The 27,870-nt window shown below is 39.8% G+C and overlaps 1 long non-coding RNA gene across 7 annotated transcripts in view; it reads left to right on the top strand.

Annotated features, from left to right (window-relative positions):
* LOC129635212 (uncharacterized) overlaps positions 1–27,870 on the top strand; it is a 149,161-nt gene that overhangs the window by 3,599 nt on the left and 117,692 nt on the right. Inside the window, exons 2-3 of one of the 7 annotated variants that reach the window (XR_008706151.1) lie at positions 7,629–7,827; positions 21,441–21,593. The exons of the other annotated variants lie outside the window; for them this stretch is intronic. This is a non-coding gene — a long non-coding RNA (uncharacterized LOC129635212). Of the gene's footprint in view, positions 1–7,628; positions 7,828–21,440; positions 21,594–27,870 lie in introns of those variants that run through there. 7 annotated transcript variants of the gene reach the window in all.

Raw genomic sequence — 27,870 nt, 5'->3', positions numbered from 1 at the left:
TCCTGTTTCCTGTGAGGATTTCTAGCAGGTCAGATTCACTCATCATTAACACTTCTCTTCAAAAATTATGAAAATGCAAGTCAGTCACCAAGAGAGTGAGTTCATTTAAATCTTAGGCATGATTCTGGGCTGAGAATGGGGATACAATCTTCGAGGAGATAAAAACAATTACAATTAGTTTAATTCAAAACTGCTCAACTTAGTTGTTCTTTTGTATTAAGCACATCACAGTTAGAAATCTCTGTGACTTTTTATGAAGTGGGACTTCCCTGGAGGTCCAGTGGTTAGGACTTTGCTTTTCAATGCAGGGATGCATGTTTGATTCCTGGTCAGGGAGCTAAGATCCGCATGCCTTTGGGGCCAAAAATCAAAACATAAAAAAACAGAGATAATATTGTAACAAATTCAGTAAGGACTTAATAATTGTCCATATCAAAAAATATCTTTTAGAATGAATAAAGAAGCTGTGGTACATATATACAATGGAATGCTACTCAGCCATAAAAAGGAATGCATTTGAGTCAGTTTGGCCACCTGATGGGAAGAGCTGACTCATTGGAAAAGACCCTGATGCTGGGAAAGATTGAAGGCAGGAGGAGAAGGGGACGACAGAGGATGAGATGGTTGGATAGCATCACTGACTCAATGGACATGAGTTTGAGTAAACTCTGGGGGTTGGTGATGGACAGGGAGGCCTGTTGTGCTGCAGCCCATGGGGTCACAAAGATTTGGACATGACTGAGTGACTGAACTGAACTGAATGAATTGGACCAACCTAGAGCTTATTATACAGAGTGAAATAAGTCAGAAAGAGAAAGATAAATATCATGTACTAACTTCCAGATGTTCAAGCTGGTTTTAGAAAAGACAGAGGAACCAGAGATCAAATTGCCAACATCCGCTGGATCATTGAAAAAGCAAGAGAGTTCCAGAAAAACATCTATTTCTGCTTTATTGACTATGCCAAAGCCTTTGACTGTGTGGGTCACAATAAACTGTGGAAAATTTTGGATGGGAATACCAGACCACCTGACCTGCCTCTTGAGAAACCTGTATGCAGGTCAGGAAGCAACAGTTAGAACTGGACATGGAACAACAGACTGGTTCCAAATAGGAAAAGGAGTACATCAAGGCTGTATATTGTCACCCTGCTTATTTAACTTATATGCAGAGTACATCATGAGAAGCGCTGGACTGGAAGAAACACAAGCTGGAATCCAGATTGCCGGGAGAAATGTCAATAACCTCAGATATACAGATGACACCACCCTTATAGCAGAAAGTGAAGAGGAACTAAAAAGCCTCTTGATGAAAGTGAAAGAGGAGAGTGAAAAAGTTGGCTTAAAGCTCAACATTCAGAAAACTAAGATCATGGCATCTGGTCCCATCACTTCATGGGAAATAGATGGGGAAAGAGTGGAAACAGTGTCAGACTTTATTTTTGGGGGCTCCAAAATCACTGCAGATGGTGATTGCAGCCATGAAATTAAAAGACGCTTACTCCTTGGAAGGAAAGTTGTGTCCAACCTAGATAGCACATTCAAAAGCAGAGACATTACTTTGCCAGCAAAGGTCCATCTAGTCAAGGCTATGGTTTTCCCAGTAGTCATGTATGGATGTGAGAGTTGGACTGTGAAGAAAGCTAAACGCTGAAGAATTGATGTTTTGAACTGTGGTGTTGGAGAAGACTCTTGAGAGTCCCTTGGACTGCAAGGAGATCCAACCAGTCCATTCTGAAGGAGATCAGCCCTGGGATTTCTTGGAAGGACTGATGCTAAAGCTGAAACTCCAGTACTTTGGCCACCTCATGCGAAGAGTTGACTCATTGGAAAAGAGTCTGATGCTGGGAGGGATGGGGGGCAGGAGGAGAAGGGGATGACAGAGGATGAGATAGCTGGATGGCATCACTGACTCAATGGACTTGAGTTTGAGTGAACTCCAGGAGTTGGTGATGGACAGGGAGGCCTGGCGTGCTGTGATTCATGGGGTTACAAAGAGTCAGACATGACTGAGCAACTGAACTGAACTGAATGCATATAAATGGAATTTAGAAAGATGGTACTGATGAATTTATTTTCAGGGCAGCAATGTAGAAACAGACATAGAGAACAGACTTATGGACCCAGGGGGAAGGGAGGAGAGAGAGGGAACAGATCAGCACTTTCCTCTGAGGAAGACTAGCTTCAAGGCTGCAAGCACATTTCTTTCTCTGGAGGGAGGCATAGTCTCTGTCTTTCAAGGATTTTCACTGTAGAAACTTCTTTGAAAGAATATTCTGGGCAAAGGGCTTGTAAGACATGCAACAGCGTATGGCCCAAGGAGAACCGTCTCCTCATCTTTCCTTGAAGTTCCTGATCTATGTGTGCTCCCCCAATAAAGTAATCTTATTGACCTGACAAATCCACACCCACGTGTTTATTTTTAATTTTATTTTTTATTGTATATTGGAGTACAGTAGACTTACACTGTTGTGTTAATTTTAGGTGCACATCCACTTTTAATTATGTGTTTTGAGTGTTCCTTCCTATCAGAAGCAGTTATTTGCCCAGGAAGGTCTAAATTTTCACCTAGTGCCCTTTGTAATTGAAGTCTGGTTCATGATGGTGTTGGTGGTCAGACATGAATCCAGGCTAATGGATGGATGGGCATTAAAACAACAGTTAGAATCTGAGCTAGAAACCATCTGTTAGATTCAGCCAGACACAGGGAGCTACTGTGACTGCCACCTCACCCTAACCCTGCCATCTAACCCTAATTCTGCCACCTAACTCAAACCCAAACTCTAACCTATATCCAACCAATCACCAATCCCATTGACACACTTGGATGTGTGTCCAGCCCTTCTCCAGTGGTTCATGTCCTCACCCAGCCTTGTTAGACCTGTCATATTTTCTCCTCACTGGCTCCTTTCTCTCCCAGTTGCCTCCTCTCTTCCCAGTCTTATCCAGCTCCACTTAACCACTCACAGAGCTGCCAGAATAAACTTCTAAAATGCAACTCTCACCATGACACTTCTGAAAAATCTATAATACCTCACAGACTGCAGGGTACATTTCAACTTCTTAGCATGAAACATGGATCTTCCTTTAGTTTGGCTTCCGATTAAAACTTTACATGCAACACCCATTTTATCCTGCCTTCTGCCTCTAGCACTTTTACCTGCAAAATAGATAATAATAGTATCTGCCACCTAGGTTGCTATGAGAATTATAGGTGTTAATACATGTTAGTTGATTAGGACAATGCCTCATAATAATTGCTTGAGAAAAGTCAGGAGAAAAGTAATTCACTAACCACATCAAACTGCTATGAATATGTCTAGATGATCCATTACCAACACCCTGTGGACTTTTGGGATACTCTTATCACTTTGGACACTACTTTTTCTCATTACAGAACCTCTAATAAAATATTGCCTTAAAAGTGCCCCTAGTCTACTCTCCGCGTTGTAGAATAAAATCCAGGAGACAGGTTTATATTTTACTGGTATTTGGATTCCTAAGGCCATTCCATTTTCTGATGCATAAAAGGCACTTAATTTGTTGAACAGCGGTGTTTCTGTTTTTATGGATACAAATGGAATACTACCAGGAGAACTTCCAATGTACTTTTCAACTCTAGATTTTATAACTGTAGCATTTACTTACAGGTCTTCTGGATATCTTTGTTCTACTTTTTTTTAGTTTTAATAGTTTTTATTGAAGTATAGTTGACTTACAATGTTGTGTTAATGTGTGTCTGCTGTATAGCAAAGTGATTCAGTTATGTGTGTGTGTATATGTATATATATACATATATATACACACATTTTAAATATTCTTTTCCATTATGGTTTATAATAGAATATTAAATATAGTTCTCTGTGCTATACAGTAGGACCTTGTTTATCCATTCCATATATAGAAGCTTGTACCTGCTAACCCCATCCTCCTACTCCATCCTTCTCCCATCCCCTTCCCTCCCGCAACCACAAGTCTCTTCTCTGTCTGTAATTCTGTTTCTGTTTCATTGATACATTCGTGTCATATTTTAGATTCCACATATAAGTGATCGGATCAGATCAGATTAGTCGCTCAGTCGTGTCCGACTCTTTGCGACCCCATGAATCGCATCATATGGTATTTGTCTTTCTTTTTCTGACATCATTTAGTGTGATCATTTCTAGTTGTATCCATGTTGCGGCAAAGGCGTTTTTTCATGTTTTAATGGCTGAGTAGTATTCCATTGTCACCCTGCTTATTTAACGTCTATGCAGAGTACAACATGTGAAATGCCCTGCTGGATGAATCACAAGCTGGAATCAAGATTGCCAGGAGAAATATCAACAACCTCAGATATGCAGATGGTACCACTCTAAAGGCAGAAAGTGAAGAGGAACTAAAGAGCCTCTTGATGAGGGTGAAAGAGGAAGAGTGAAAAAGCTGGCTTAAAACTCAACATTCAAAAAACTAAGATCATGGCACCCAATCTCATCACTTCATGGCAAATAGAAGGGGAAAAATTAGAAGCAGTGACAGAGTTTATTTTCTTGGGCTCCAAAATCACTGCAGATGGTGACTGCAGCCATGAAATTAAAAGATGCTCGCTCCTTGGAAGAAAAGCTATGACCAACCTAGACAGCATATTAAAAAGCAGAGATATTACTTTGCCCACAAAGGTCCGTCTCGTCAAGGCTATGGTTTTTCCAGTAGTCATGTATGGATGTGAGAGTTGGACCATAAAGAAAGGTGAGTGCTGAAGAATTGATGTTTTTTAACAGTGGTGTTGGAGAAGACTCTTGAGAGTCCCTTGGACTGCAAGGAGATCAAATCAGTCAGTACTAAAGGAAATCAATCCTGAATATTCACTGGAAGGACTGATGCTGAAGCTGAAGCTCCAGTACTTTGGCCACCTGATGAAAAGAGCCAACTCATTGGAAAAGACCCTGATTCTGGGAAAGATTGAAGGCAAAAGGAGAAGTGGGTGGCAGAGGGTGAGATGGCTAGATACCATGACTGACTCAAAGGATGTGAATTTGAGCAAACTCTGGGAGAGTGAAGGGCAGAGGAGCCTAGCATCCTGCAGTCCATGGCCTCACAAAGAATTGGACGTGACTTAGCAACTGAACAGCAACAAGTATCCCACTGAATATATGTACCACACCTTTTTAATCTATTCATCTGTAGAAGGGCATTTAGGTTGTTTCCATTACTTGGCTACTGTGAATAGTGCTGCTCTGAACACAGAGGTGTGTGTATATTTTTGAATTACAGTTTTGTCTGAATATATGCCTAGGAGTGGGATTGCTGGATCATAGAATAATTCAATTTTCAGTTCTCTTTAAATCTTTTGCTCAGAAATCTAATAGTTTCTGATTGTCACATCTTATCTGCAAGCCCCCCTCCCCATACTTCCACTGTGGCTAGAATTATTATTATATGTGAATAATTCAGGAGTCATATTCACACTCTTTCTTGCTGATAAATCTATCAGGCAGGATTTTGGGTACTGATTTTTTTTAAGTAGTCCATAAACTTAACATAGAAATATCTCAACTTATAAGATCCATTTACTTAGGATTTAAGTGAAAGGAAAGTGTTCTTTGCTGCTATATATTTTGTCTCACTATACCTTGTTAGTTTTCATTTTTGTATATAGTTTTCTATGTAGGTGATGGAAAATAAAACAAGAAACATTTCAAGGAATGTACTCAATTATCTTTAAGAATACATGATTTTGATCACTTTGTTAAGATGGTATCCACCAGCTTTCTCATTGCAAAGCTGCTATTTATGCTTTTGTAATTAATCAGTATTCTTATGGAGATGCTTGGAGACTATATAAATATTCTATTCCTCATAAGAATTTTTAAAAAACCTTTTTATTTTGTCCTAGGGTATATAGCCAATTAACAAAAGGTTGTGATAGTTTCAGGTGAAAAGCAAAGGGATTCAGTCATACATATACATGTATCCATTCTTCCCCTAAGTCCCCTCCCATCCAAGCTGCCACATAACATTGAGCAGAGTTCTATGTGCTATACAGTAGGTCCTTGTTGGTTATCCTTTTTAAATAAATCAGTGTGTACAGGCAATCATAAATTCATCCTCTAAGTCTGTGAGTCTCTTTCTGTTTTGTAAATAAGTTCATTTGTATCATTTCTTTTTAGATTCCATATATATAAGGGATGTCATACAATATTTCTCCTTCTCTGTCTGACTTATTTCACTCAGTATGACACTCTCTAGGTCCATCCATGTTGCCACAAATGGCATTATTTCATTTTTTTAAATGACTGAATAATATTTCATTGTATAAATGTTCCACATCTTCTTTATCCACTCTGTCTATGGACATTTAGGTTGCTACATATCTTGGCTATTGTAAACAGTGCTGCAGTGAACACTGGGATACATGTATCCTTTTGAATCATGTTTATCTCCAGATATATGACCAGAAGTGGGATTGCAGGATCATATATTAAAAAGCAGAGATATTGCTTTGCCAACAAAGGTCCATCTAGTCAAGGCTATGGTTTTTCCAGTGGTCATCTATGGATGTGAGAGTTGGACTGTGAAGAAAGCTGAACGCTGAAGAATTGATGCTTTTGAACTGTGGTGCTGGAGAAGACTCTTGAGAGTCCCTTGGACTGCAAGGAGATCCAACCAGTCCATTTTAAAGGAGATCAGTCCTGGGTGTTCTTTGGAAGGAATGATGCTAAAGCTGAAACTCCAATACTTTGGCTACCTCATGCGAAGAGTTGACTCATTGGAAAAGACCTTGGTCCTAGGAGGGATTTGGGGCAGGAGGAGAAGGGGATGACAGAGGATGAGATAGCTGGATGGCATCACTGACTCAATGGACGTGAGTTTGAGTGAACTCTGGGAGTTGGTGATGGACAGGGAGGCCTGGTGTGCTGCTATTCATGGGGTCGCAAAGAGTTGGACACGACTAAGCAACTGAACTGAACTAATGGTAGCTATAGTTTTAGTTTTTTAAGGAACTTCCATACTGTTCTCCATAGTGGCTGTACCAATTTACATTTCCACCAACAGTGTAGGAGGGTTCCTTTTTCTCCACACCCTCGCCAGCATTTATTGTTTGTGGATTTCTTTTGATGATAGCCATTCTGGCTGGTATGAGGTGACACCTCATTTTAATTTTGATTTGCAGTTCTCTAATAATTAGTGATGTTGTACATCTTGTCATGTGCCTCTTGGCGATCTGCATGTCTTCTTTGGAGAAATGTCTATGTAAGTCTTCTGCCCATTTGTTGCTTGAGTTGTTTGTTTTGATGTTGTTAAGCATCATGAGCTGTTTGTAAATTTTGGAGACTAATCCCTTTTCAGCCATATCATTTGCAAATATTTTCTCCCAGTCATGGGTTGTCTTTTCATTTTGTTTATTGTTTCCTTTGCTTGAGTTTAAGTAGGTCCCATTTGTTTATTTTTGTTTTTATTTCCATTATTCTGGGAGATGGGTCAAAAAAGATGATGTGATTTATGTCAGAGTGTTCTGCCTATGTTTTATTCTAGAATTTTTAGAGTGTCCAGGCTCACAGTTAGATCTTTAATCAAGGTTGAGGTTATTTTTGTGTGTGGTGTTAAAGAAGGATCTAATTTCTTTTTTTTTTTTTTTTTTACCTGTAGCTGTTCAGTTTTCCCAGCACCATTTGTTGAAGAACATGTCTTTCCAACATTGTGTCGTCTTGCCTCCTTTGTTGTAGATTAATTGACCATACTTAGTTTCTGTTGATAATTGTTGCCTGGATCAGTTATTACTATGAAGAGTTCCAAAAGTGATGACTTTCAAACCCACATCAGGTGTGCATTAATGACAAAACATCACGTAAGTGGTTGTTCCTACCCAAAATGTGTAGCTTCAATCTGATATGCAAAAACATCAGACAAGTCCAAATTGAGTATATTCTACAAAAGAAATTGCATGTTATCTTAAAAATGTCCATGTTGTGGAAGCAAAAGAAGGGCCAAAGAAATATTACAAATCAAAGGAGCACTAAGAAACATAACATTTAAATGCAATACGTAATTTTGGATAAGGTACAAAACCAGAAAATTTGACTATAAAGGGCATTATTTGGGACAACTGGTGAAATTGGGATGTTGACTATGGATTAGACAATCATATTGTATCAGTTTTAAATTTCACAAATATGGTAACTTGATTGTGGTCATGTGAGGAGGACATCATTATTTTATAAACATATACTTGGTACTAATGAGCAATGCAGGATGATGTAGGCAACTTACTCTCATGGTTCAGAACAAACAGGTTACATATATATTCAGTTATGAGAATGATAAGAGCATAAGAGCAGTGTGGCAAAATGTTAAGAATGGGTGAGTCCAGATAAAAGGCAATTTTATCTCTTGCAATTTTTCTTTTAAGTTTGAAATTATTTTTAAAACAATTCAACTCTTGTTCTGCATGAAAAAATAATATATGATTTTATGACCTTGGACATTTATTACTATTTTTGAATGTGACAAAGCTTTTTAAAATACTCAATAAGAAGTCTGTCCTTCCTTTAGTGTATACTTCTTAACTGTGAGAAACTTGTATATGTACTCCCCAATTGCAGAGAAACCCCTATTTAACAAGACAAAATAGGTGTGAGACTATAAAGCCAGTAAAGGACACTAGAAATATTGACACAATCAGGCCTTTGAAAGCCTGGAACATCAATGATTGTAATGAATGATTCAAAAGCATCTGTGGAAAGCCAGATCTCTTTACTTCCCCTTAGCAGCTGGTAGCCACCGGTCTCTTACCTAAAGTATATGCTATTGCTATTCTCAGGACTTGGCTTTTTTTTTTCCCCCATCACTGATCTCTTCTACTATATCTGTTTTTCCTTGTGTGTCTTGCCTTGAAAATTTTTCAGAGGAAGGTTTGGTTGGTCATTTAGTCACCATCTAATCTTGAGCCTTGCCATTGGGCAGGGGCCTCTCTCCAGAGCATCTCATAGGCTCAGAGGACTCCCCTTGTCACGCTCAGGATCCCAGTTCAATGTGCACCAGTAGCAACCATATACAAATTCGTATGTAAATTCATAGCAGAGAGAGTATTATATATTGTAGCATGAATTCAGGTTGTGGTCAGTGGATCATAGAACACAAAGAAAAGAAGCATATGAGAATAGGACCACCTGTGTCACTTTCTTCAAGGGGGACATTCCCTGCCCTCTCACTCAGACCTGTCAGGGGAAATGAAGACTGGCTGGTGCCTATCTGAATAAATCTATTTATCTCTCATGGAAAAACCAGATGTACTTTGTCCGTGCCGTAGGGCAGGTGTAAGAAAGCATGGTCATTTGTGCCATGAAGCACATAGAGTTTGAAGTCAAAGAAACTGGCTCCAGTTCCCACCCCCATCACTTGTTGGCTACATGACTTTGGAAAATTAACTTGCCTAAATTTTGAATTCCTCATTGACAGAACAAAGATGACAATAGTCCCCTGGAGGACTAACTGACCCTGTGAGAGGAAAGCTGTGGAGATTAAATAAGGTGATATAGATAATTATGGAGATTAAATAAAATGATATATAGAAAGCATTTACATAGTGTTTGGCACATAATAGGAGGTCAGTAACTTATAATAGTTGTTATTATTACTGTAAAAATCTGCTTTAGGGCTTGTGTGCAGCTAAGGGCAGTCGAGAAAGCTTTTTTCAGTATTTGAACCTGTGTTAATTAACCTACTATGAGGGTCTACTCTGTATTTTCAGTTCCTTTTCTTTCTGATTCCTTTTTTAAAAAAAATTATTTATTTTTTAATAAATAATTGCTTTAATTATGGTAATTGCTTTACAGAATTTTACTGTTTACTGTCAAACCTCATCATGGATCAGCCATAGGTATACATATATCCCCTCCCTTTTGAACCTCCCTCCCATCTTCCCCCCCATCCCACTCCTCTAGGTTGATACAGAGCCCCTGTTTGAGTTTCCTGAACCATGCAGCAAATTCCCATTGGCTATCTATTCTCCATATGGTAATTTTAAGTTTCCATATTAATCTTTACTTACATCTCACCCTCTCCTCCCCTCTACCTATGTCAATATGTCTATTCTCTATCTCTGTTTCTCCATTGTTACCCTGTAAATAAATTCTTCAGAACCATTTTTCTAGATTTTGTATATATGCGTTAGAATACAGTATTTATCTTTCTCTTTCTGACTCACTTCACTCTGTATAATAGATTCTGTGTTCACCCACCTCATTGGAGCTGATTCAAATGTGTTCGTTTTTTAGCTGAGTAATATTCCATCTTGTACACGTATGTACCACAATTTCTTTATCTATTCATCTGTTGGTGAACATCTAGGTTGCTTCTGTGTTCTAGCTATTGTAAGTAGTGCTGCAGTGAACAATGGGATACATGTGTCTCTTTCAACTTTGGTTTCCTCAGGGTGTATGCCTAGGAGTGGGATTGGTGGGTCATATGGTGGTTTTTTTCCTAGTTTCTCTCCATACTGTCTTCCATAGTGGCTATATCAGTTTACATTCCCACCAGCAGTGCAAGAGCATTCCCTTTTCTCCACACCCCCTCCAGCATTTGTTGTTTGTAGACTTTTTGAGGAAGACCATTCTGACTTGTGTGAGGTGATATCTCATTGTGGTTTCGATTTGCATTTCTCTAGTAATGAGCCATGTGGAGCATCTTTTCATGTGTTTGTTAGCCATCTGTATGTCTTCTTTGGAGAAATGTCTGTTTAGGTTTTTCTCAATTTTTGATTGGGTTGTTTGTTTTTCTGGTATTGAGTTGTATGAGCTGCTTGTGTATTTTGGAAATTAATCCCTTGTCAGTTGTTTCATTGGCTATTATTTTCTCCCCTTCTGAGGGTTGTCCTCTCACTTTGCTTATAGTTTCCTCTGCTGTGCAAAAGCTTTTAAGTTTAATCAGGTCCCACTTGTTTACTTTTGTTTTTATTTCCATTACTCTAGGAGGTGGGTCATAGAGGATCTTGCTTTGATTTATGTCATCAAGTGTTCTGTCTGTGTTTTCCTCTAGACTTACATTTAGGTCTTTAATCTGTTTTGAGTTTATCTTTGTGTATGGTGTTAGGAATTGTTCTAATTTCATTCTTTTACATGTAGCTGTCCTGTTTTGCCAGCACTATTTATTGAAGAGGCTGTCTTTGCCCCCTTGTATATTCCTGCCTCCTTTGTCAAAAGTAAGGTGCATGGGTTTATTTCTATCTTGTTCCATTGGTCTGTATTTCTGTTTTTGTGCCAGTACCATACAGTCTTGATGGCTGTAGCTTTGTGGTATAATCTGAAGTCAGGAAGGTGATTCTTCCAGCTCCATTCTTCTTTCTCAAGACTGCTTTGGCTATTTGGGGTCTTTCGTGTTTCCATACGAATTATGAAATTTTTTGCTCTAGTTCTGTGAAAACTGCCATTGGTAATTTGATAGGGATCGCATGAAATCTGTAGATTGTATTTGGTAGTATAGTCATTTCCACAATATTGATTCTTCCTACCCAGGAACATGGAATATCTCTCCATCTGTTTATGTTGTCTTTGATTTCTTTCATTAGTGTAATTTTCTGTATACAATTCTTTTGTCTCCTTAGGTAGGTTTATTCCTAGATATTTAATTCTTTTTGCTGCAATGATGAATGGGGTTGATTCCTTAATTTCTCTTTCTGATTTTTCATTGTCAGTATATAGAAATGCAAGTGATTTCTGTGTATTGATTTTGTATCCTGCAACTTTGTTAAATTCACTGATTAGCTCTAGTAATTTTCTGATACTATCTTTAGGGTTTTCTATGTACAGTATCATGTCATCTGCAAACAGTGAGAGCTTTACTTCTTTTCCAATCTGGATTCCTTTTATTTCTTTTTCTTCTCTGATTGCTGTAGCTAGGACTTCCAGAACTATATTGAATAACAGTGGTGAAAGTGGACACCCAAGTCTTGTTCCTGGTCTTAGGGAGAATGCTTTCAGTTTTTCACCATTGAGAATAATATTTCCTGTAAGCTTATCATATATGGCCTTTACTATGTTGAGGTAGGTTCCTTCTGTGTCCATTTTTGAAGAGTTTCAATCATGAATGGGTACTAAATTTTGTCAAAGGCTTTTTCTGCATCTATTGAGATTATCATATGATATTTATCTTTCAATTTGTTAATATGGTGTATCACATTGATTGGTTTATATATATTGAAGAATCCTTGCATCCCTGGAATAAACCCAATTTGATCCTGGTGTATGAGCTTTTTGATGTGTTGCTGAATTCTGTTAGCTAAGATTTTGTTGAGGATTTTTGCATCTATGTTCATCAGTGATATTGGCCTGTAGTTTTCTTTTTTGTGTTGTCTTTGTCTGGTTTTGGTATCAGGGTGATTGTGGCCTCGTAGAATGAGTTTGGAAGTGTTCTTTCCACTGCAATTTTTTGAAAGAGTTTTAGAAGGATGGGCATTAGTCCTCCAAATGTCTGATAGAATTCTCCTATGAAGCCATCTGGTCTTGGGCTTTTGTTTTTTGGGGGATTTTTAATCACAGCTTCAATTTCAGTGCCTGTAATTGTGTTGTTCATAATTTCTATTTCTTCCTGGTTCGGTCTTGGATGATGGAACTTTTCTAAGTATCTATTTCTTCCAGGTTATCTATTTTATTGCCATATAGTTGTTCTTAATAGTCTCTTATAATCCTTTGTATTTCTGCATTGTCTGTTGTAACCTCTCCTTTTTAATTTCTAATTTTGTTGATTTGATTCTTCTCTTTTTTCTTCATGAATCTGGCTAAAGGTTTGTCAATTTTGTTTATCTCCTCAAAGAACAAGCTTTTAGTTTTATTAATTGTTACTATTGTTTCATTTCTTTTTCATTTATTTCTGCTCAGATATTTATGATTTCTTTCCTTCTACTAATTTTTGGGGTTTTTTGTTCTTCTTTTTCCACTTGTTTTAGGTGTAAAGTTAGGCTGTCTATTCGATGCTTTTCTTGTTTCTTGAGGTAGGATTGTACTACTATTAACTTTGCTCTTAGAACTGCTTTTGCTGCATCCCTATGGGTTTGAGTTGTCATGTTTTCATTGTCATTTGATTCAAGAAATTTTTTGATTTCCCTGTTGATTTCTTCAGGAACCTGTTGGTTATTTAGAAATGTGTTGGTTAATCTTCATGTGTTTGTGTTTCTTACACTTTTTTTCTTGTATTTGATATCTAATCTCGTAGCACTTTAGTCGGAGAAGATGCTTGATACGATTGCAATTTTCTTAAATTTAGTGAGGTTTGATTTGTGACCCAAGATGTGGTCTATCCTGGAGAATATTCCATGTGCACTTGAGAAGAAGGTGTATTCTTCTGCACTTGGATGGAATGTCCTGAGGATATCAATGAGATCCATTTCAACTAATGTATCATTTAAGACTTGTGTTTCCTTATTAATTTTCTGTTTTGATGATCTGTCCATTGGTGTGAGTGGGGGGTTAAAGTCTCCTACTATTATTGTGTTACTATCAATTTCTCCTTTTATATCTGTTAATGTTTATCTTATATAGTGAGGTTCTATGCTTCTATGTTGGGTGCATAGATATTTACAATTGTTATGTCTTCCTCTTGGACGGATCCCTTGATCATTATGCAGTGTCCTTCCTTATCTATTGTATTCTTCTTTATTTTAAGGTCTATTTTGTCTGATATAAGGATTGCTACTCCAGCTTTCTTTCACTTCCCATTTGCATGTAATGTATTTTTCCATCCTCTCACTTTCAGTCTATATGTGTCTTTAGGTCTGAAGTGGGTTTCTTGTAGACAGCATATATATAGGTCTTGTTTTTGTATCCATTCAACCAGTCTGTGTCTTTTGGTTGGAGCATTTAATCCATTTACATTTAAAGTGATTATATATATATAATAATTAATAATATGTGTGTGTATATATATATCTTGAAGATGTATATATATATATATCTTGAATTTTATCTATATCTATATCTATATCTATATCTATATCTATATCTTGAAGCCCTGGTGGCTCAGATGGTAAAGTGTCTGTCTACAATGCAGGAGACCCAGGTTCGATCCCTGGGTCGAGAAGATCCCCTGGAGAAGGAAATGGCAATCCACTCCAGTACTCTTGCCTGGAAAATCCCATGGACAGAGGAACTTGGTAGGCTACAGTCCACGGGGTCGCAAAGAGTCGGACACAACTGAGCGACTTCACTTTCATATATACATATATAAAATATATATATATAAATTATATATATATGTGTATATATATATAGATAGATAGATAAGTTCCTATTGCCATTTTCTTAATTGTTTGGGGTTGATTTTGTAGATCCTTTTTCTTCTCTTGTATTTCTTGACTATATAAGTCCCTTTAACATTTATTGTATATCTGGTTTGGTGGTTCTGAATTCTCTTAACTTTTGCTTGTCTGAAAAGCTTTTTATTTCTCCATCAATTTTGGATGAGATCCTTGCTGGGTACACTAATCTTGGTTGTAGATTTTTCCCTTTCAGTACTTTAAATATATCCTGCCATTCCCTTCTGGCCTGCAGAATTTCTGCTGAAAGATCAGCTGTTAAGCGTATGGGGTTTCCCCTGTATGTTACTTGTTGCTTCTCCCTTGCTGCTTTTAATATTCTTTCTTTGTGTTTAGTCTTTGTTTGTTTGATTAGTATGTGTCTTGGTGTGTTTCTCCTTGGGTTTATCCTGTATGCGACTCTTTGTGCCTCTTGGACTTCGTTGTCTATTTCTTTTTCCATATTGGGGAAATTTTCAACTATAATCTCTTCAAAATTTTTCTCATACCCTTTCTTTTTCTCTTCTTCTTCTGGGACCCATATAATTCAAATGTTGGTGCTTTTGATATTGTCCCAGAGGCCTCTGAGACTGTCCTCAGTTCTTTTCATTCTTTTTACTTTATTCTGCTCTTCAGAAGTTATTTTCACCATTTTGTCTTCCAGCTCAATGATTTGTTCTTCTGCTTCAGATATTCTGCTATTGATTCCTTCTAGAGTATTTTTAATTTCAGTAATTGTGTTGTTTGTTTCTGTATGTTTATTCTTTAATTCTTCTAGGTCTTTGTTAATTGATGCTTGCATTTTCTCCATTTTGTTTTCAACGTTTTTGATCATCGTTACTATCATTATTCTGAATTCTTTTTCAGGTAGTTTGCCTATTTGTTCTTCATTCATTTGGACTTCTGTGTTTCTAGTTTGTTCCTTCATTGGTGCAGTATTTCTCTGTCTTTTCATTATTATTTTTTAAGTTATTGTGTTTGAGGTCTCCTTTCCCAGGCTTCAAGGAAAGTTGAATTCTTTCCTTGAAGAAGGTTGAATTCTTTCTTCCTTTGGTTTCTGCCTTCCTAAGATTGGTCCAGTGGTTTGTGTGAGGTTTGTATAGGGTGAGATTTGTGCTAACATTTTGTTTGTTTGTTTTTCCTCTTGTGGGCAAGGCTGAGTAAGGTGGTAATCCTGTCTGCTGATGATTGGATTTGTATTTTTGTTTTGTTTGTTGTTTAGATGAGGCATCCCACACAGGGTGCTACTGGTGGTTGGGTGATGCAGGGTGCTGTATGTATTCAGTGGTTTCCTTTGTGTCAATTCTCACTATTTGATCCTCCCTAGGGTTAGTTCTCTGGTACTCCAGGGTCTTTGAGTCAGTGCTCCTACTCCAAAGGCTCAGGGCTTGGTTTCTGGTCAGGAACAAAGATTCCACAAGTGGTTTGTTATGGCATTAAGTGATATTAAAACTATTCAGAAATGAGAAACCAAACATGAACCCCAGACAAATGGCAGTTACAAAGTCAGGCAAATAATAATTAAAATAATGGAATATACACATATACCCATAAGCAAAATCAAAACAGTCCAACAAAAATAAAGTACAATAGACTGACCCAGTGAACAAAGGAAACCAAAAATTATATCTACCAGTTAAGAACAAAACTAATTAAAGCACAAACTGGAAAACAAAACTAAAGCAAGGTGGCAATTGAGGAATAAAGCAATGCAAAACTAACAAATATATTGAGAGGAAAGAAGAGAAAGAATAAGAATAGATATGCAAAGTTAAATAGAGGTGGATAAAGAAGATTTATATACATTAAAGATTAACTGCAAGGGGAAAAGAACAGTAGCAAAAGCAAACAAAGGAATAAATGTAGAAAATAATAATGTTTAAAAACTTAAAATTAAAAAAAGAGAAAAGAAAAAAAAAAAAGAGGAAAGCTCCACAGAACTGCAAAAGCCCAATGTAGATGCAGAGGTTTATGACAACAATAAAAAATGGGACTGAGGAGGAAAAAAAAACCTCAAAAGCTTAATTGGATTTCTTCGTGCCAATAAAATCAACAACTATAACAGGGGGAAAAATGGAGAAGAAAAAAATAAAAAAATCCAAAAGAATCTACAGAAGAAGTGAAAAAAATAAGAATAATAAGTATTTTTCTTGGGTCACTGCTGTCAGAGTCCTTTCCCTCGCTGGGAGTCACAGTCCCCCTCACCTCTCTATGATGCCCTCCAACACTGTGCTGGTCTCTGGATCTGCTGTGGGGGCAGCTCAGATTCTAATCTGGTCCCACTCCTGTGTGTTCTTGCCTCCAATGTCCACAGCTATCAGAGCTAGTGCTTTTTCTTTTGTGGGAGCTCTCAATGGCCTTTTATATATCCCATCAACATAGAATTTGCTTAGTTGATCGTGTGGATTTAATCTGCAGCTTGTACAGCTGGTGGGAAGGTTTTGGGTCTTCTTCTTTGGCTGCCTGCCCCTGGGTTTCAATTGTGGTTTTATTTCCACCTCTGCATGTGGGTTGTCCTCTGGGGTTTGGCTCCTGAGACTTCCCTGGAGGGCTTGGGTTTGCCCCTGTGGGGGCCAGGTGTAGAGGTGGTGCAGCTGCTTGGATTGCAGGGATTTTGGCAGCACCAGGTACTCAGCGGGGTTGGCGGCTAGGGCAGCAGGAAATATAGTGCTCTAGAAGGATATGGCAACCAGTATTGGCCAATACGCTCCAATATTCTTGCCTGGAGAACCCTGTCTCTGACAGAGAAGCCTGGCAGGCTACAGCTTACAGGGTCGCAAAGTAATCCTGCGTGCATAGATGCAAGACTTTTTTTGCCTGTGGCAGCTCTGCCTCTGTGAGAGTCAAGTGTGAAGGTGGCGCAGCTGCTTGGCTTGTGGGGACCCTGTGTGCAGGGACACGGACTGCCTCTGCTGCAAGAGTTATGGCCTATCAGAGTCTATTTTTTTGAGCCTCTTGTAGCTGGCAATCAGAAGGCCTCTTTGGCCAGTCTTTCGCCGTAGCTCCACCTGTTCAGGCACTTAGAGGGCTCCCTTGCCTGGGGTCCTTCTCTGTTGTCCAGCGCGTTAGCCACATAGAGGGCACCCCACTGGCTGGGGTCCTACTCTGTAGATTGGCACGTCAGGCACTTAAAGGGGCACCCTGAGTGGGGTCCTATTCTGTGGTTTGTCGCATCAGTCACTGAAAGGAGCACCTCGGGTGTGGTCCTACTCTGTAGTTAAGTGCATCAGGCATTTGATGGCCCAGCTTCTCTATTGTTCAGCTGCTAATGCTGGTGTGTGGGGAGAGAGAGGCTATGGTGATGGCTCTAGCCCCTACACATGACTCAGCAGTACTGCCTTGCTCCATGGCTGCCTGGCTTTCCTCCACTGGCATTTCCCACCACAGTCTCCTTCCTCACACCCCCTCAATCCGACTCTCCACACTCAACAGCAGCCTTCGCCCTGGGATTGCTCCACAATCCCTAAACTCGAGCTCCCAGCTGCTGCGCCTTCCAGGAGACCAGTGTTCCTGTCCAGGGTATGTATGGCTGCAGCAAGGACTGTCTGATTCTCATTCCATTTAGGCTGCCACAGATCAGCTGTTTCCTTCTCAGCCTTAAATGTTTCTCCTCTGACTCAGATAGTTGCCCCGCTGTGGGGATCGGACCCCTGTTTCAGTTCCCCCACCTGCTGAGGGCATGTCCAGTCCTACTAACACTCCTGTTTTTCCCCCTAGTTCCTCATCCTACTGAGTTTTGCGTGGTTCTATATATTCTTTTCCACTGGTCAGGTCCTCCTGTCTGCTCTCAGCTGGTGTTCTGCATGCACGTCTGTGTCTGAAGGTGTATTCCTGATGTATCTGTGGAGAGAGATGGACTCCATGTCCGCCTACTCCTCCACCATCTTGTTCTCCAACCTCTGATTCCTTTTTAAAAAGAATATTGCTTTTTTCTTTTTGGAAGTCCTTGGACTCACAAGAATTTGCACAATTACTTTCAAAGTATCCCTTAGGCTGCTTCACCCAAAGGTAACATCTTATATCAGCACTGTATTTCCTAAACCAGGAAATTGACATTGGAACAAACTATGAACTCAGCTGTAGAACTCATTTGAGTTCACTGGTTGGTTTCTTTTCTCCTTTCTTTCAATTCTCTTCTACCCCAGTCCATTTCTTTCTCTTATTCCTGATGCATTTCTAGAGTACAGATGACACATTTCAAACTTAGAATTAACAAAAACGAAGCACCCTGTCTCATTGCACAGTTTCACAGGGCGCTTGTGAGCCCTCCATTGTCAGTCATCCTGCTCCCAGAAAGGAGAACTGTGACCTCTCTGTAAAACGCTGGTTTCTCTCTGAGCATGCCCTGAAGACTCACAGAATGGCTCTACCAGTGGCTCTTAATAAGAAAGAACCACACAGGTCTGGTTGGAGGGGAGGAGAAGCCGTCTAGTGGATTCAAGCCCCATATTTGGCACCCCAGCCCTGGGGTGAACATTGTAACCCAAAGTTCATAGCACCATTATGCACAATGGCCAAGATAAGAAAACAGCATAAATATCCATCAACAGATAAATGGATAAAGAAGATGTGGTACATATATAAAATGGAATACCACTCTGCCATAAAATGGAACAAAATTCTGCTATTTGCAGCAACATAGATAGAGTTGGAAGGTATTATGCTTAGTAAAATAAGTCATACAGAGAAAGACACATACCTATGTTTTCACTTCTATGTGAAATATAAAAAATAAAACAGAAACATATTCACAGATATAGAGAATAAACTAGTGGTTACCTGTAAGGAGAGGAGTTGGGGGAGGGGCAAAACAGGTGAAGGGGATTAAGATGCAAACAACTACTATTAAACAAATGTAGGACAGGGAATACAGGCAATATGTTATAATAACTTTGTCTGGAGTGTAAGCTCCCAAAGTATCAAATATCATATACCTGAAAGTAATATTGCAAGTCAACTACTCAATAAAACTAAAGGAAGCTCCTACTTGTTGGGATTAGGGTAGTCTTTCACTTACATCTGTTAACCGAATAAATAGATTCTATCTGGGATCGAAGAATTAAGTGTTAAGTTTTCTTAATTTAAGAAAACTTAAGATTTTGATTTAATACTACTTTTACTTAATGATCTAAAGAAGTGGAGAAATTTTTACCTTTGAAGAGTAGATAAGTGCGTGTGTGCTCAGTCACTTCAGTCATGTTTAACTTTGCAACCCCGTGGACTGTAGCCCACCAGGCTTCTCTGTACATGGGGATTTTCCAGGCAAGAATGCTGGAGTGGGTTGCCACATCCTCCTCCAAGGGCTCTTCCCAACCCAGGGATCAAACCCAGATCTATTATATCTAACTGTATTGGCAGGTGGATTCTTTACCACTTTTCTCTAGAGGAAAGAACTGTCTTTGGAAAAACATATTGGGAAGTGCCAGGGCAGAATGTGAATCCTCAAAAAATGAGTATAAGTTCATGCCAGAAATCCTGAAGAAGGGAAAACTCCTCTTCCTAAAACAAGAGCAGGAGTTGGTTGTTTTCATCTCAAAGAGGAAAGTCTTGAGAAGGTGGATGCTTGTGGTTCCTCTTAAGATAATTTATATTGCTGTAGTTTGAGCCCCTCTTTATTTTAGCCCAAAACTCTTCAGTGAAGTCTGTTAAACTCACGTTCATTCATGTTCATTCAGCAGACTTTAATTGATCAACTTTTATATCCTCAGTATATTCTGAACATTGTCTGAGTCCAGTGATCTCCTGGAGCTTATATGCTAGTTGGGTGACAGACAAACAGATGAATAAATACATAATATATCAACAACCGTCAAACATGGTGAAAAATATTAAAGCAGGGTATTGAGGTAGAGACTGAGATGGGGGTGTGTTATTTTAGGTAGGGCCTGGAGGAGGTGGCATTCCAGCAGTGACTTGCATGATGCGAGGGTGCAATCTGGAAGAACAGCATTCCAGACAGAGGGACCAGCAGGTGTAAAGGTCTTTGAGGAAGAAGAAGTCAGATCAGTTTGTTCAGTAGAAAGTAGACTCGTGTGCCTTGAGAGTTGTGAAAAATGGGACGAGTTTTAGGACATGATGTGCGTGATTGCTATGGACAATAAGAAACATCGACATTCTGTGTAGTGAAATGAGTGGGACAGAGGAAACTTCCAGGACTCAGGGGCTTGAAAGTTGTGCCAGCTTTGAGAGTATAAGCCATCATCTTACACCATCCCAGAAAACTGAGGTGCTAGTTGGGACTTCTGAAGAAAAGGCAGTATTGAGGGCTGAAGCCACTGTGGTCTCATTATGGAGGGGCAAGGAGACACTAAATAATATGTGTTTTCCTCTGATGTAACCCTTTAGAAACACTTGAACCTTATCAAAATTTTAATTTTAGGTCATCAGAGTTTTCAAGCAGCTATTGTGTCACTGCTATTTAATAAGACACATTAAATTCTGGTAATAAAATCAAGCAACAGCATCATACTTCCATACTTCTCAGCTCCTACAGAAATGCCTGGCACATATTAGGAGCTCAGTATATTTGCTAAAGGAGTGAAGTAGCAAAAAAGTCATTCAAGTTTGAAATCCAAACAGTATGCATACTCCTCTTTAAAGCAGTCAATTTGTTTATTTATTTAAAGCTTTGCTGTTATGGATAGTTATGTGTTGGTGATTTTTCTCTAGCTCAAGGGTAAATAGCACACAACCCATGACTTCATCTTGACTTCTAAGAAGAATATTTTTACTAAAAAATATAATTTGATCACAGAACATCTGTAATAGCTGCCAATATTTTCAAATAATTAATGCTCTTAATTTAGATAGCCAGTGTTCTCATCCAGATTTTATGACATATCAATTTGAATAGTGTCAATCTAAATTGAAAATATGCCAGGTTTGTTAACACCATCATTAACAGACTTTTTAATTAAGTTGCTGATTCTGTCAATAATACTGTTTACTGTTGTTTTTGAAAAGAGTGTATAAGCATTTTTAAAATAACTCTTGCTCAGTAACTTTCATTTCATACAGGTGTGGAATGGGGTGAAGTTTCAACAAAAGTGCAAGAATCCAAACAAAATTTCATTATGTTGTTTTATTGCAGTAAAAATAAAGGTGTTTTAATTTGTAAGTCTTGCTTATCAGAAATTTAAATGTACTAATGAATTAATTGGAATTTGTTTCTTTAGACTTACAGATTGAATCTATGGAATTCGGTTCTTGGATCCACGGTTGATGAAATCCTCAACATTTGTTTATTTTATATCTTTCAGTGTGCTAGAAGTGAAAAGCACATTTCTCATACATTTTTCATACTTATAAGGATTTCTACCTCTACTGTCTCATGTTGTAATAAATGTTCTTCGTGTCAAACATATGGTACAAAAAAGATCAACATCCTTAAAAACTGGATAAGATATAATATTCCAACCTTGTTAGATAATTCATGTGTGTGTGCTTAGCCATTCAGTCATGTCTGACTCTTTATGACCCCATGGACTGCAGCCTACCAGGCTCCTCTGTCCATGGGAATTCTCCAGGCAAGAATACTAGAGTGGGTTGCCATGCCCTCCTCCAGGGGATTTTCCCTACCCTGGGATCAAACCCAGGTCTCTCGCATTACAGGTGGATTCTTTACCGTCTGAGCCACCAGGGAAGAGTAGCCTATCTCTTCTCCAGGGACTCTTCCTGACCCAGGAATTGAACCGAGGTCTCCTGTATAGCAGGCAGATTCTTTACCCGCTTAGCTACCAGGGAAGCCCTATATAATTCATGAGTGAGTGAGTGAAGTTGCTCAGTCATGTCTGACTCTTTGCAACCCCATGGACTGTAGCCTACCAGGCTCCTCTGTCCATGGGATTCTCCAGGCAAGAATACTGGAGTTAATTCATATACCCTATCAAAAAAGCAGAAATTTCATTTTCTTCACTGGAAGGAACAGTATTTGAAAGATTCATACTCTTTGAATGTTGGAGCCATGTAGTCCAAATGAAAATATTTCCTTAGACATACTGCCATTAACAGTCATTAATTTTCCTGTCAATATTTTTTTACTTCCCTGGTGGTCCAGTGACTAAAGCTTTGTGCTCCCAATGCAAGGGGCCCTGATTTGATCCCTAGTCAGGGAACTAGATTTAATAGGGTCTGAGAAACATGATTAATGGTCATTGATGTGGGCCATCTTGTCTACCCCAATAAAGACAGGAGATCAGAAACAGTTATGGTCAGACAGCACAGTCAAGAAGTGTCTAACGGACAGGTTTGCCTCCAGCTGCTGGAGGGTGGGCTTAGCTGCAGAGAGCTGCCCTGACTGAGGTCACACCCTCTGGGGCCACCTCTATGCAGGGATTGAGCCAGGCAAAGCTGTATGGGCCCAGCATCCCACCTGACCCTGGACAGTACAGCACAGCCGTGCTTTCCAAGTTTGCCATCTCCCTGCCCAATCCTGCTGCTCCCCATTTCTTTGGTACATGTTGATTGTGACTCTATCATAAATACCTTGTACCCCACAATCTGCCTTAGCATCTGCTATTCTAGAGAATCCCAACCGTGACCCCTGGCCCACCGCAGGCCATGCAACAGCACTAATTCAGATGTGACACAAGCCCATGAACTTTCAAAGGTTTAGCTGTGCAGACTCACTCTCATCATGTTATTAATATTCCTGTGATTCAACCGTATGTTTGACCCCATTGAATGTTTAGGGCTCTATTTATAGCATCCTAATAGATTTTTTTTGTTGTGTTGTGTTGTATTTTATTGTATAGTATTAATCAGTACTTAATCCTCCTCTGAATTGTCATCAAAACAAGAGTTTTCCCTGTTCCTTCACCCTCTCCAGGACAATGGCAGAGGAAGGACTGGCTGTTTCTCTGTTTCCTTCTCAACTGGCTCACGGAGCAGCAGCCTCCTCCAGGCCCGAGGCCTGGAAAGGGCTGTCCCAGGGCACACACTGCCCTTTGCGCCAGTGGTTGGAACAAGTGCAGGCACCTCCTGGATGCTTGCAGGGTATTGGATATTTACCATATCTGAGCACTCCAGCTGAATCTTTAATTTGAAATCCTGTGTGCTGGAGCTATTTCCCTTTCTTCTGTGTAGTATTTGTGTGGTCTATCTTTTATGTTCTTTCATTTTCAGTTTTTCTGCATGTTTATCCCCTGGAGATATCTCTTGTGAAAAACACGTAGGTGGATATTTTTGCATTCAGTCTGTCAGTGTAGGTAGCAGAATTGGCCAGCTTTCCAGACAATTCCGTGGCTGGCATATGTGAGTAGTAGGGCTCACTGCCTTTCCAGGAGCAGTCACGGGGCTTTCAGAGGTGGCTTGTGGCGTCCTTAGCCTCATCTTTCTCTTTTATCTTCATGGGTCTCAGCTTGTCCAGCTAATCAGCCCATGGCCTCAACCTCTTTATTGCCTATCCCCAAGCATCAGGGATGCTCTGATGGTTCATCCACAGGCAGACACCAAGCAAATGTTCACTTTCTCACAGGAAAACTGCATTCCAGTGGACAAGAGAACTCCTGTTTGATTTAAAGCCAGAGGAGAAAACACTTAAATATTGACTGGAGAAAGTTTCATAGAGGTATCACAGAGGCCAGAAGAGAGAAACTATCCTAAATATCTGACTAGGCAAGAAAAGCTAACCTTTGATATGTTTCCCTATGAAGGACTTCTACAAGGAATAGAGTTTTGATGTACACCAGACACAAAGATGTAACATGATTAAAATGTTAAAGTGGAAGGGATGAAATTGTGATGTTTTATTCTTTATGTTGGGAAAACAAGACTAATATATAAATTAGAAAGCTTGTAGCTGCAAGTAAAAGATTCCCCAACTAACAGTGACTTAAGTACTATGACAGTTATTTCACAGAGCAAGGAATCTAGAGGTTCCAGTTCAGTTAAAAAAAGTCTTTACAGCTCCAAATTCTTTTCCATCCTTCTTTTTATTATTCTCGGAAATATTATTATTACTGGGTCTTGGTTCGTGTGCCACATGGTCAGAAGATGGCTGCTGTGACTCCAGGCATCATGGTTACATTTAAAGGAAATAAATCAGAAGTAAGGTGGCCAGAGAAGCAAAACAAACAAAAACTCATTGCAGGGTTTATTTCTCTTTTTATTAGAGAAGAGAAAATATTTTAAGAACCAGTTTCCTCCTTAGCAGACTTGCCCTTAGATCTCATTATAGAAAACAGAATTAACTTTTTAAAGCAACAAAATTCTGTTTTTATAAATAACTTTTTATAGGGAGTCATTAATGTTCACAGTTAGGATGTACATGGCACTTGAGGTTCACCTGCCTCGAGAAACTTGCCTCTGAGCAGAGCATGTGGGCAGACCTTGCGCAGGACATGGATACAAATTACAGGACCAACAGCTGGGTCAGAATCAGCTGCTAGGCTTAGGAGGCCACTCCGGGATCTATAATATAAAAATTTTGCCAGCTTTTAAGGACAGTTTGAAACTCAGTTAAGTTAGTTACTTTTCCTCTTCAAAGTTCATTCTTTCCTTGTAAATCATCCCAAGGCATTATCAGTTTACTCTGAAGCAACCACAGAATTCTGACATAATCTTGATATTACTTTCCGAACATTTGTTGTTGAGCTGCTCAATCGCGTACAACTCTTTGAGACTCCATGGTCTGCAGCACGCCAGGCTTCTCCATTCTTCACTATCTCCCAGAGTTTGTTCAAACTCATATCCATTGAGTTGATGATGCCATCCAACTGTCTCATCCTCTGTTGCCACCTTTCCTTCTGTCTTCAATTTTTCCCGGCATCATAGTCTTTTCCAGTGAGTTAGCTCTTTGTATCAGGTGGCCAGAGTATTGGAGCTACAGTTTCAGCATCAGTCCTTCCAATGAGTTCCTTTAGGAGTGACTGGTTTGATCTCCTTGCAGTCCAAGGGACTCTCAAGAGCCTTCTCCAGCATCACAATTTGAAAGCATCAGTTCTTTCTCAGCCTTCTTTATGGTCCAGCTCTCCCCTCCATACATGAATACTTAGAACAAGGATATTGTTCAAAGTCTGACTGAGATCACTCTTTGCTTGATTACCTGGATGCTGCCTTGGAATCTTTCTCAACATGGTGATTTAGGCTGCAATTTCCAAGAGATAAGAGTTGGTACTCAGGATAAAATGACACCTGACTTTTTGTCCTAATGGTAGTTTTATAGCTTTAAACAAGGATAACTGAGATAAGCAATGCACACTTATTGAAAGCAAACCCATCTCTTACCAAGTTCCAGGTACTTTATTAAGGCTCAGGTATATTATGTAAATTAATCATAGAAGAAAGGAATGAAAATAAAAATTAAATCTTCAGCTCCACACCACTGCCACATTCAGTAGGCATGAAATAACAAGCCCTAGATGTGAAGTTTGATTTGCTAGTCTCTTGATTCAGCTTAGGAAGGCAATGCTGGGCTGCCATTTTCCAGTGAAGCCCTTTTATAAAGAACCTGGAGACAAGGCATCCTGGAGCATTCAAGTGTCTCCTTTGTCCCTTTTAAAACAGAGCAAGCCAAACACAATGCAACACACCAGGAGTTCAGCCTGCAGAAGAACACAGGGCGTCCAGGAGCCTCCCCAAATGAAAAACCCAGGTTCTCGGGGAACCCAGCTGTGTCTAACGGTGAAGCGGTTGGGATGTCAGTTTCCCATCAGTGGTTGAGGCGATGGCAGAGGTGTGGGGACAGTGTGCTCTGAAGAAGCTGGTCTGCTTTTTCCACTCTGTGAGAGCTCCTGCCATTGCAGTGCAGTTTGACAGTCCCAGGAAAACGCTTGCAGACCTGACCCCTCGGCAGCAGCTCTGTAACCGTGGGGCTCACGCAGGCAGATTGGCATCTGCAGGCACATCTTTAGCGAGTTGGCAGCCTCCGTGCCCTTCGCAGGTTGCAATCAAACCTGCCTTCTACAGCGGCCTCTTTCTGGTTGATTAACTTTAATGTAATTTTAATTAAAAACCACAGTGTCAAAGGGTTTAGCTACTCGAGAAATGAGCACAGACTGTGGCCCAGTGGCAGCAGTCACTTGGAAAATGGAAATGTGTCTTGACAACGTTGTGCGGGGGCCAGATAAACAGGGTCGCTGCAGTGCTTTGCAGGCAAGGCAGCATCAAAACGAGAGGCCGTGTGGACATCAAGGGCTCTAACTATGAATTTCAGGGGCCATTGGCAGATTTCAGAGCACGTCCAGTCCTCGCACAGCACGCACTGCACCGTGGCTGGCTGGGTCCATTCTGTTCTCCTCTAAAGCCAACACATGAATCTGAGTTGAATAGGAACCAAATTTCAGACGAGAAAAAACAACCAAGCATCACTATAGTCCTCAAGTGTAGAGCCTCTCTGTCTCTTTTTTATTATATATCTTTTCTAGGAGATCGGGGCTTTTAAATATTAAAGATAGACTTTCCTTTCAAGGAAATGGTTCCTTTGGGTTATGATCCCCTGCCTTCTTTACAAACAGTGCCAAGGAAGGAAATCAGAATGATGTCTTCCACAAAGGCTTGCCGCACTGCTTGAATTGGACAAATGGGAGGGGATAACCTTGCAAATGTGTTTGCTCACACCATGTTTAGGAAACAGATTTTATCCACTGGATCTTCTTATGCATTAAAATATAAACCCTGAGCCCTTTCTAGTTAGCCTGAAGATCTTTTCTTTTCCTATTCCTATTTTTCTGGCAATGCTTCTAATGGTGAAAGGCGTGCTGTGTGGCAGAAGCATTTTATCCATGCCAGCATGGTGAGCCCCTGTACTCCACGCTGCAGTGCCCTTTATTCTTCTTCAATGTAGCTACATTTTCAGGACACAACTCTCAGGAGAACACCTAGTGACGTCAATTCTTCGGAGGAGAATTTCCTCCACCAGGTTCAGGAAATGCTGGGGCTGCTTTGCTGACAGATGGGGCTGGTACAGGTGGGCCCCGAGCCATCCGAACAGAAGGGGCCCCGGCTCCTGACAGAGAGGATAGACAGAGCGGTGGGGGAGAGTTTAGGGCAGTGGACAGGGAGGGGCGAGAGGAGGCCTGGAGGATTTCTACCCCACGTCCAGCAGAGAGGAAGAAAAGCAAAAACAAGCAGATGGGTGGACAGAGAGAGGTGATTTGAATTGTATAACTTGCTTAAGAGACTAATAAAAAAAAATCCATCTCAGGGGATAGAACTTCACTGCAGGCAATCTTGGAAAATTAGAAATTTATCTGAGATTGCCAAAGCAGAGACCAACGCTAGGAAAATCAACATGAAACAAAGGTAGCACAGTGAACCGTGTGTCAGCTTGTGGGGTGAGTCCTTCACCGGCCCCAGGCGGTCATTCTGTGGCTCTTTGGAGGGTAAAGAGACACTGTTGCCTCTCATCTGGGTTGCTTTCTCTGTTAAAGGGCAAAACAGAATTTTGGTTGTCAGTTCAGCACATGATGTAATTGATCACAATGGACTTAGGAAAATGCTCTACCTTTACAAAGTTCCTCTGATGACAATCAGCACAACCAAACAAACAGCTACCTGAGTAGGATCTGAATGAGTTAAACCGGAGCATTCCAAAGATACCTTCCCTGGAATATTATTTTTTCAGTATATTTATAGATATTTTGGAGAAATGGTCCTATGGTGAAT

This window comes from Bubalus kerabau, chromosome 20 (genome assembly GCF_029407905.1).
Source record: "Bubalus kerabau isolate K-KA32 ecotype Philippines breed swamp buffalo chromosome 20, PCC_UOA_SB_1v2, whole genome shotgun sequence".
NCBI classification, from domain to species: Eukaryota; Metazoa; Chordata; class Mammalia; order Artiodactyla; family Bovidae; genus Bubalus; species Bubalus kerabau.
Note: the sequence above shows the minus strand (reverse complement) of the source record. Positions and strands in the feature narration are given on the sequence as shown.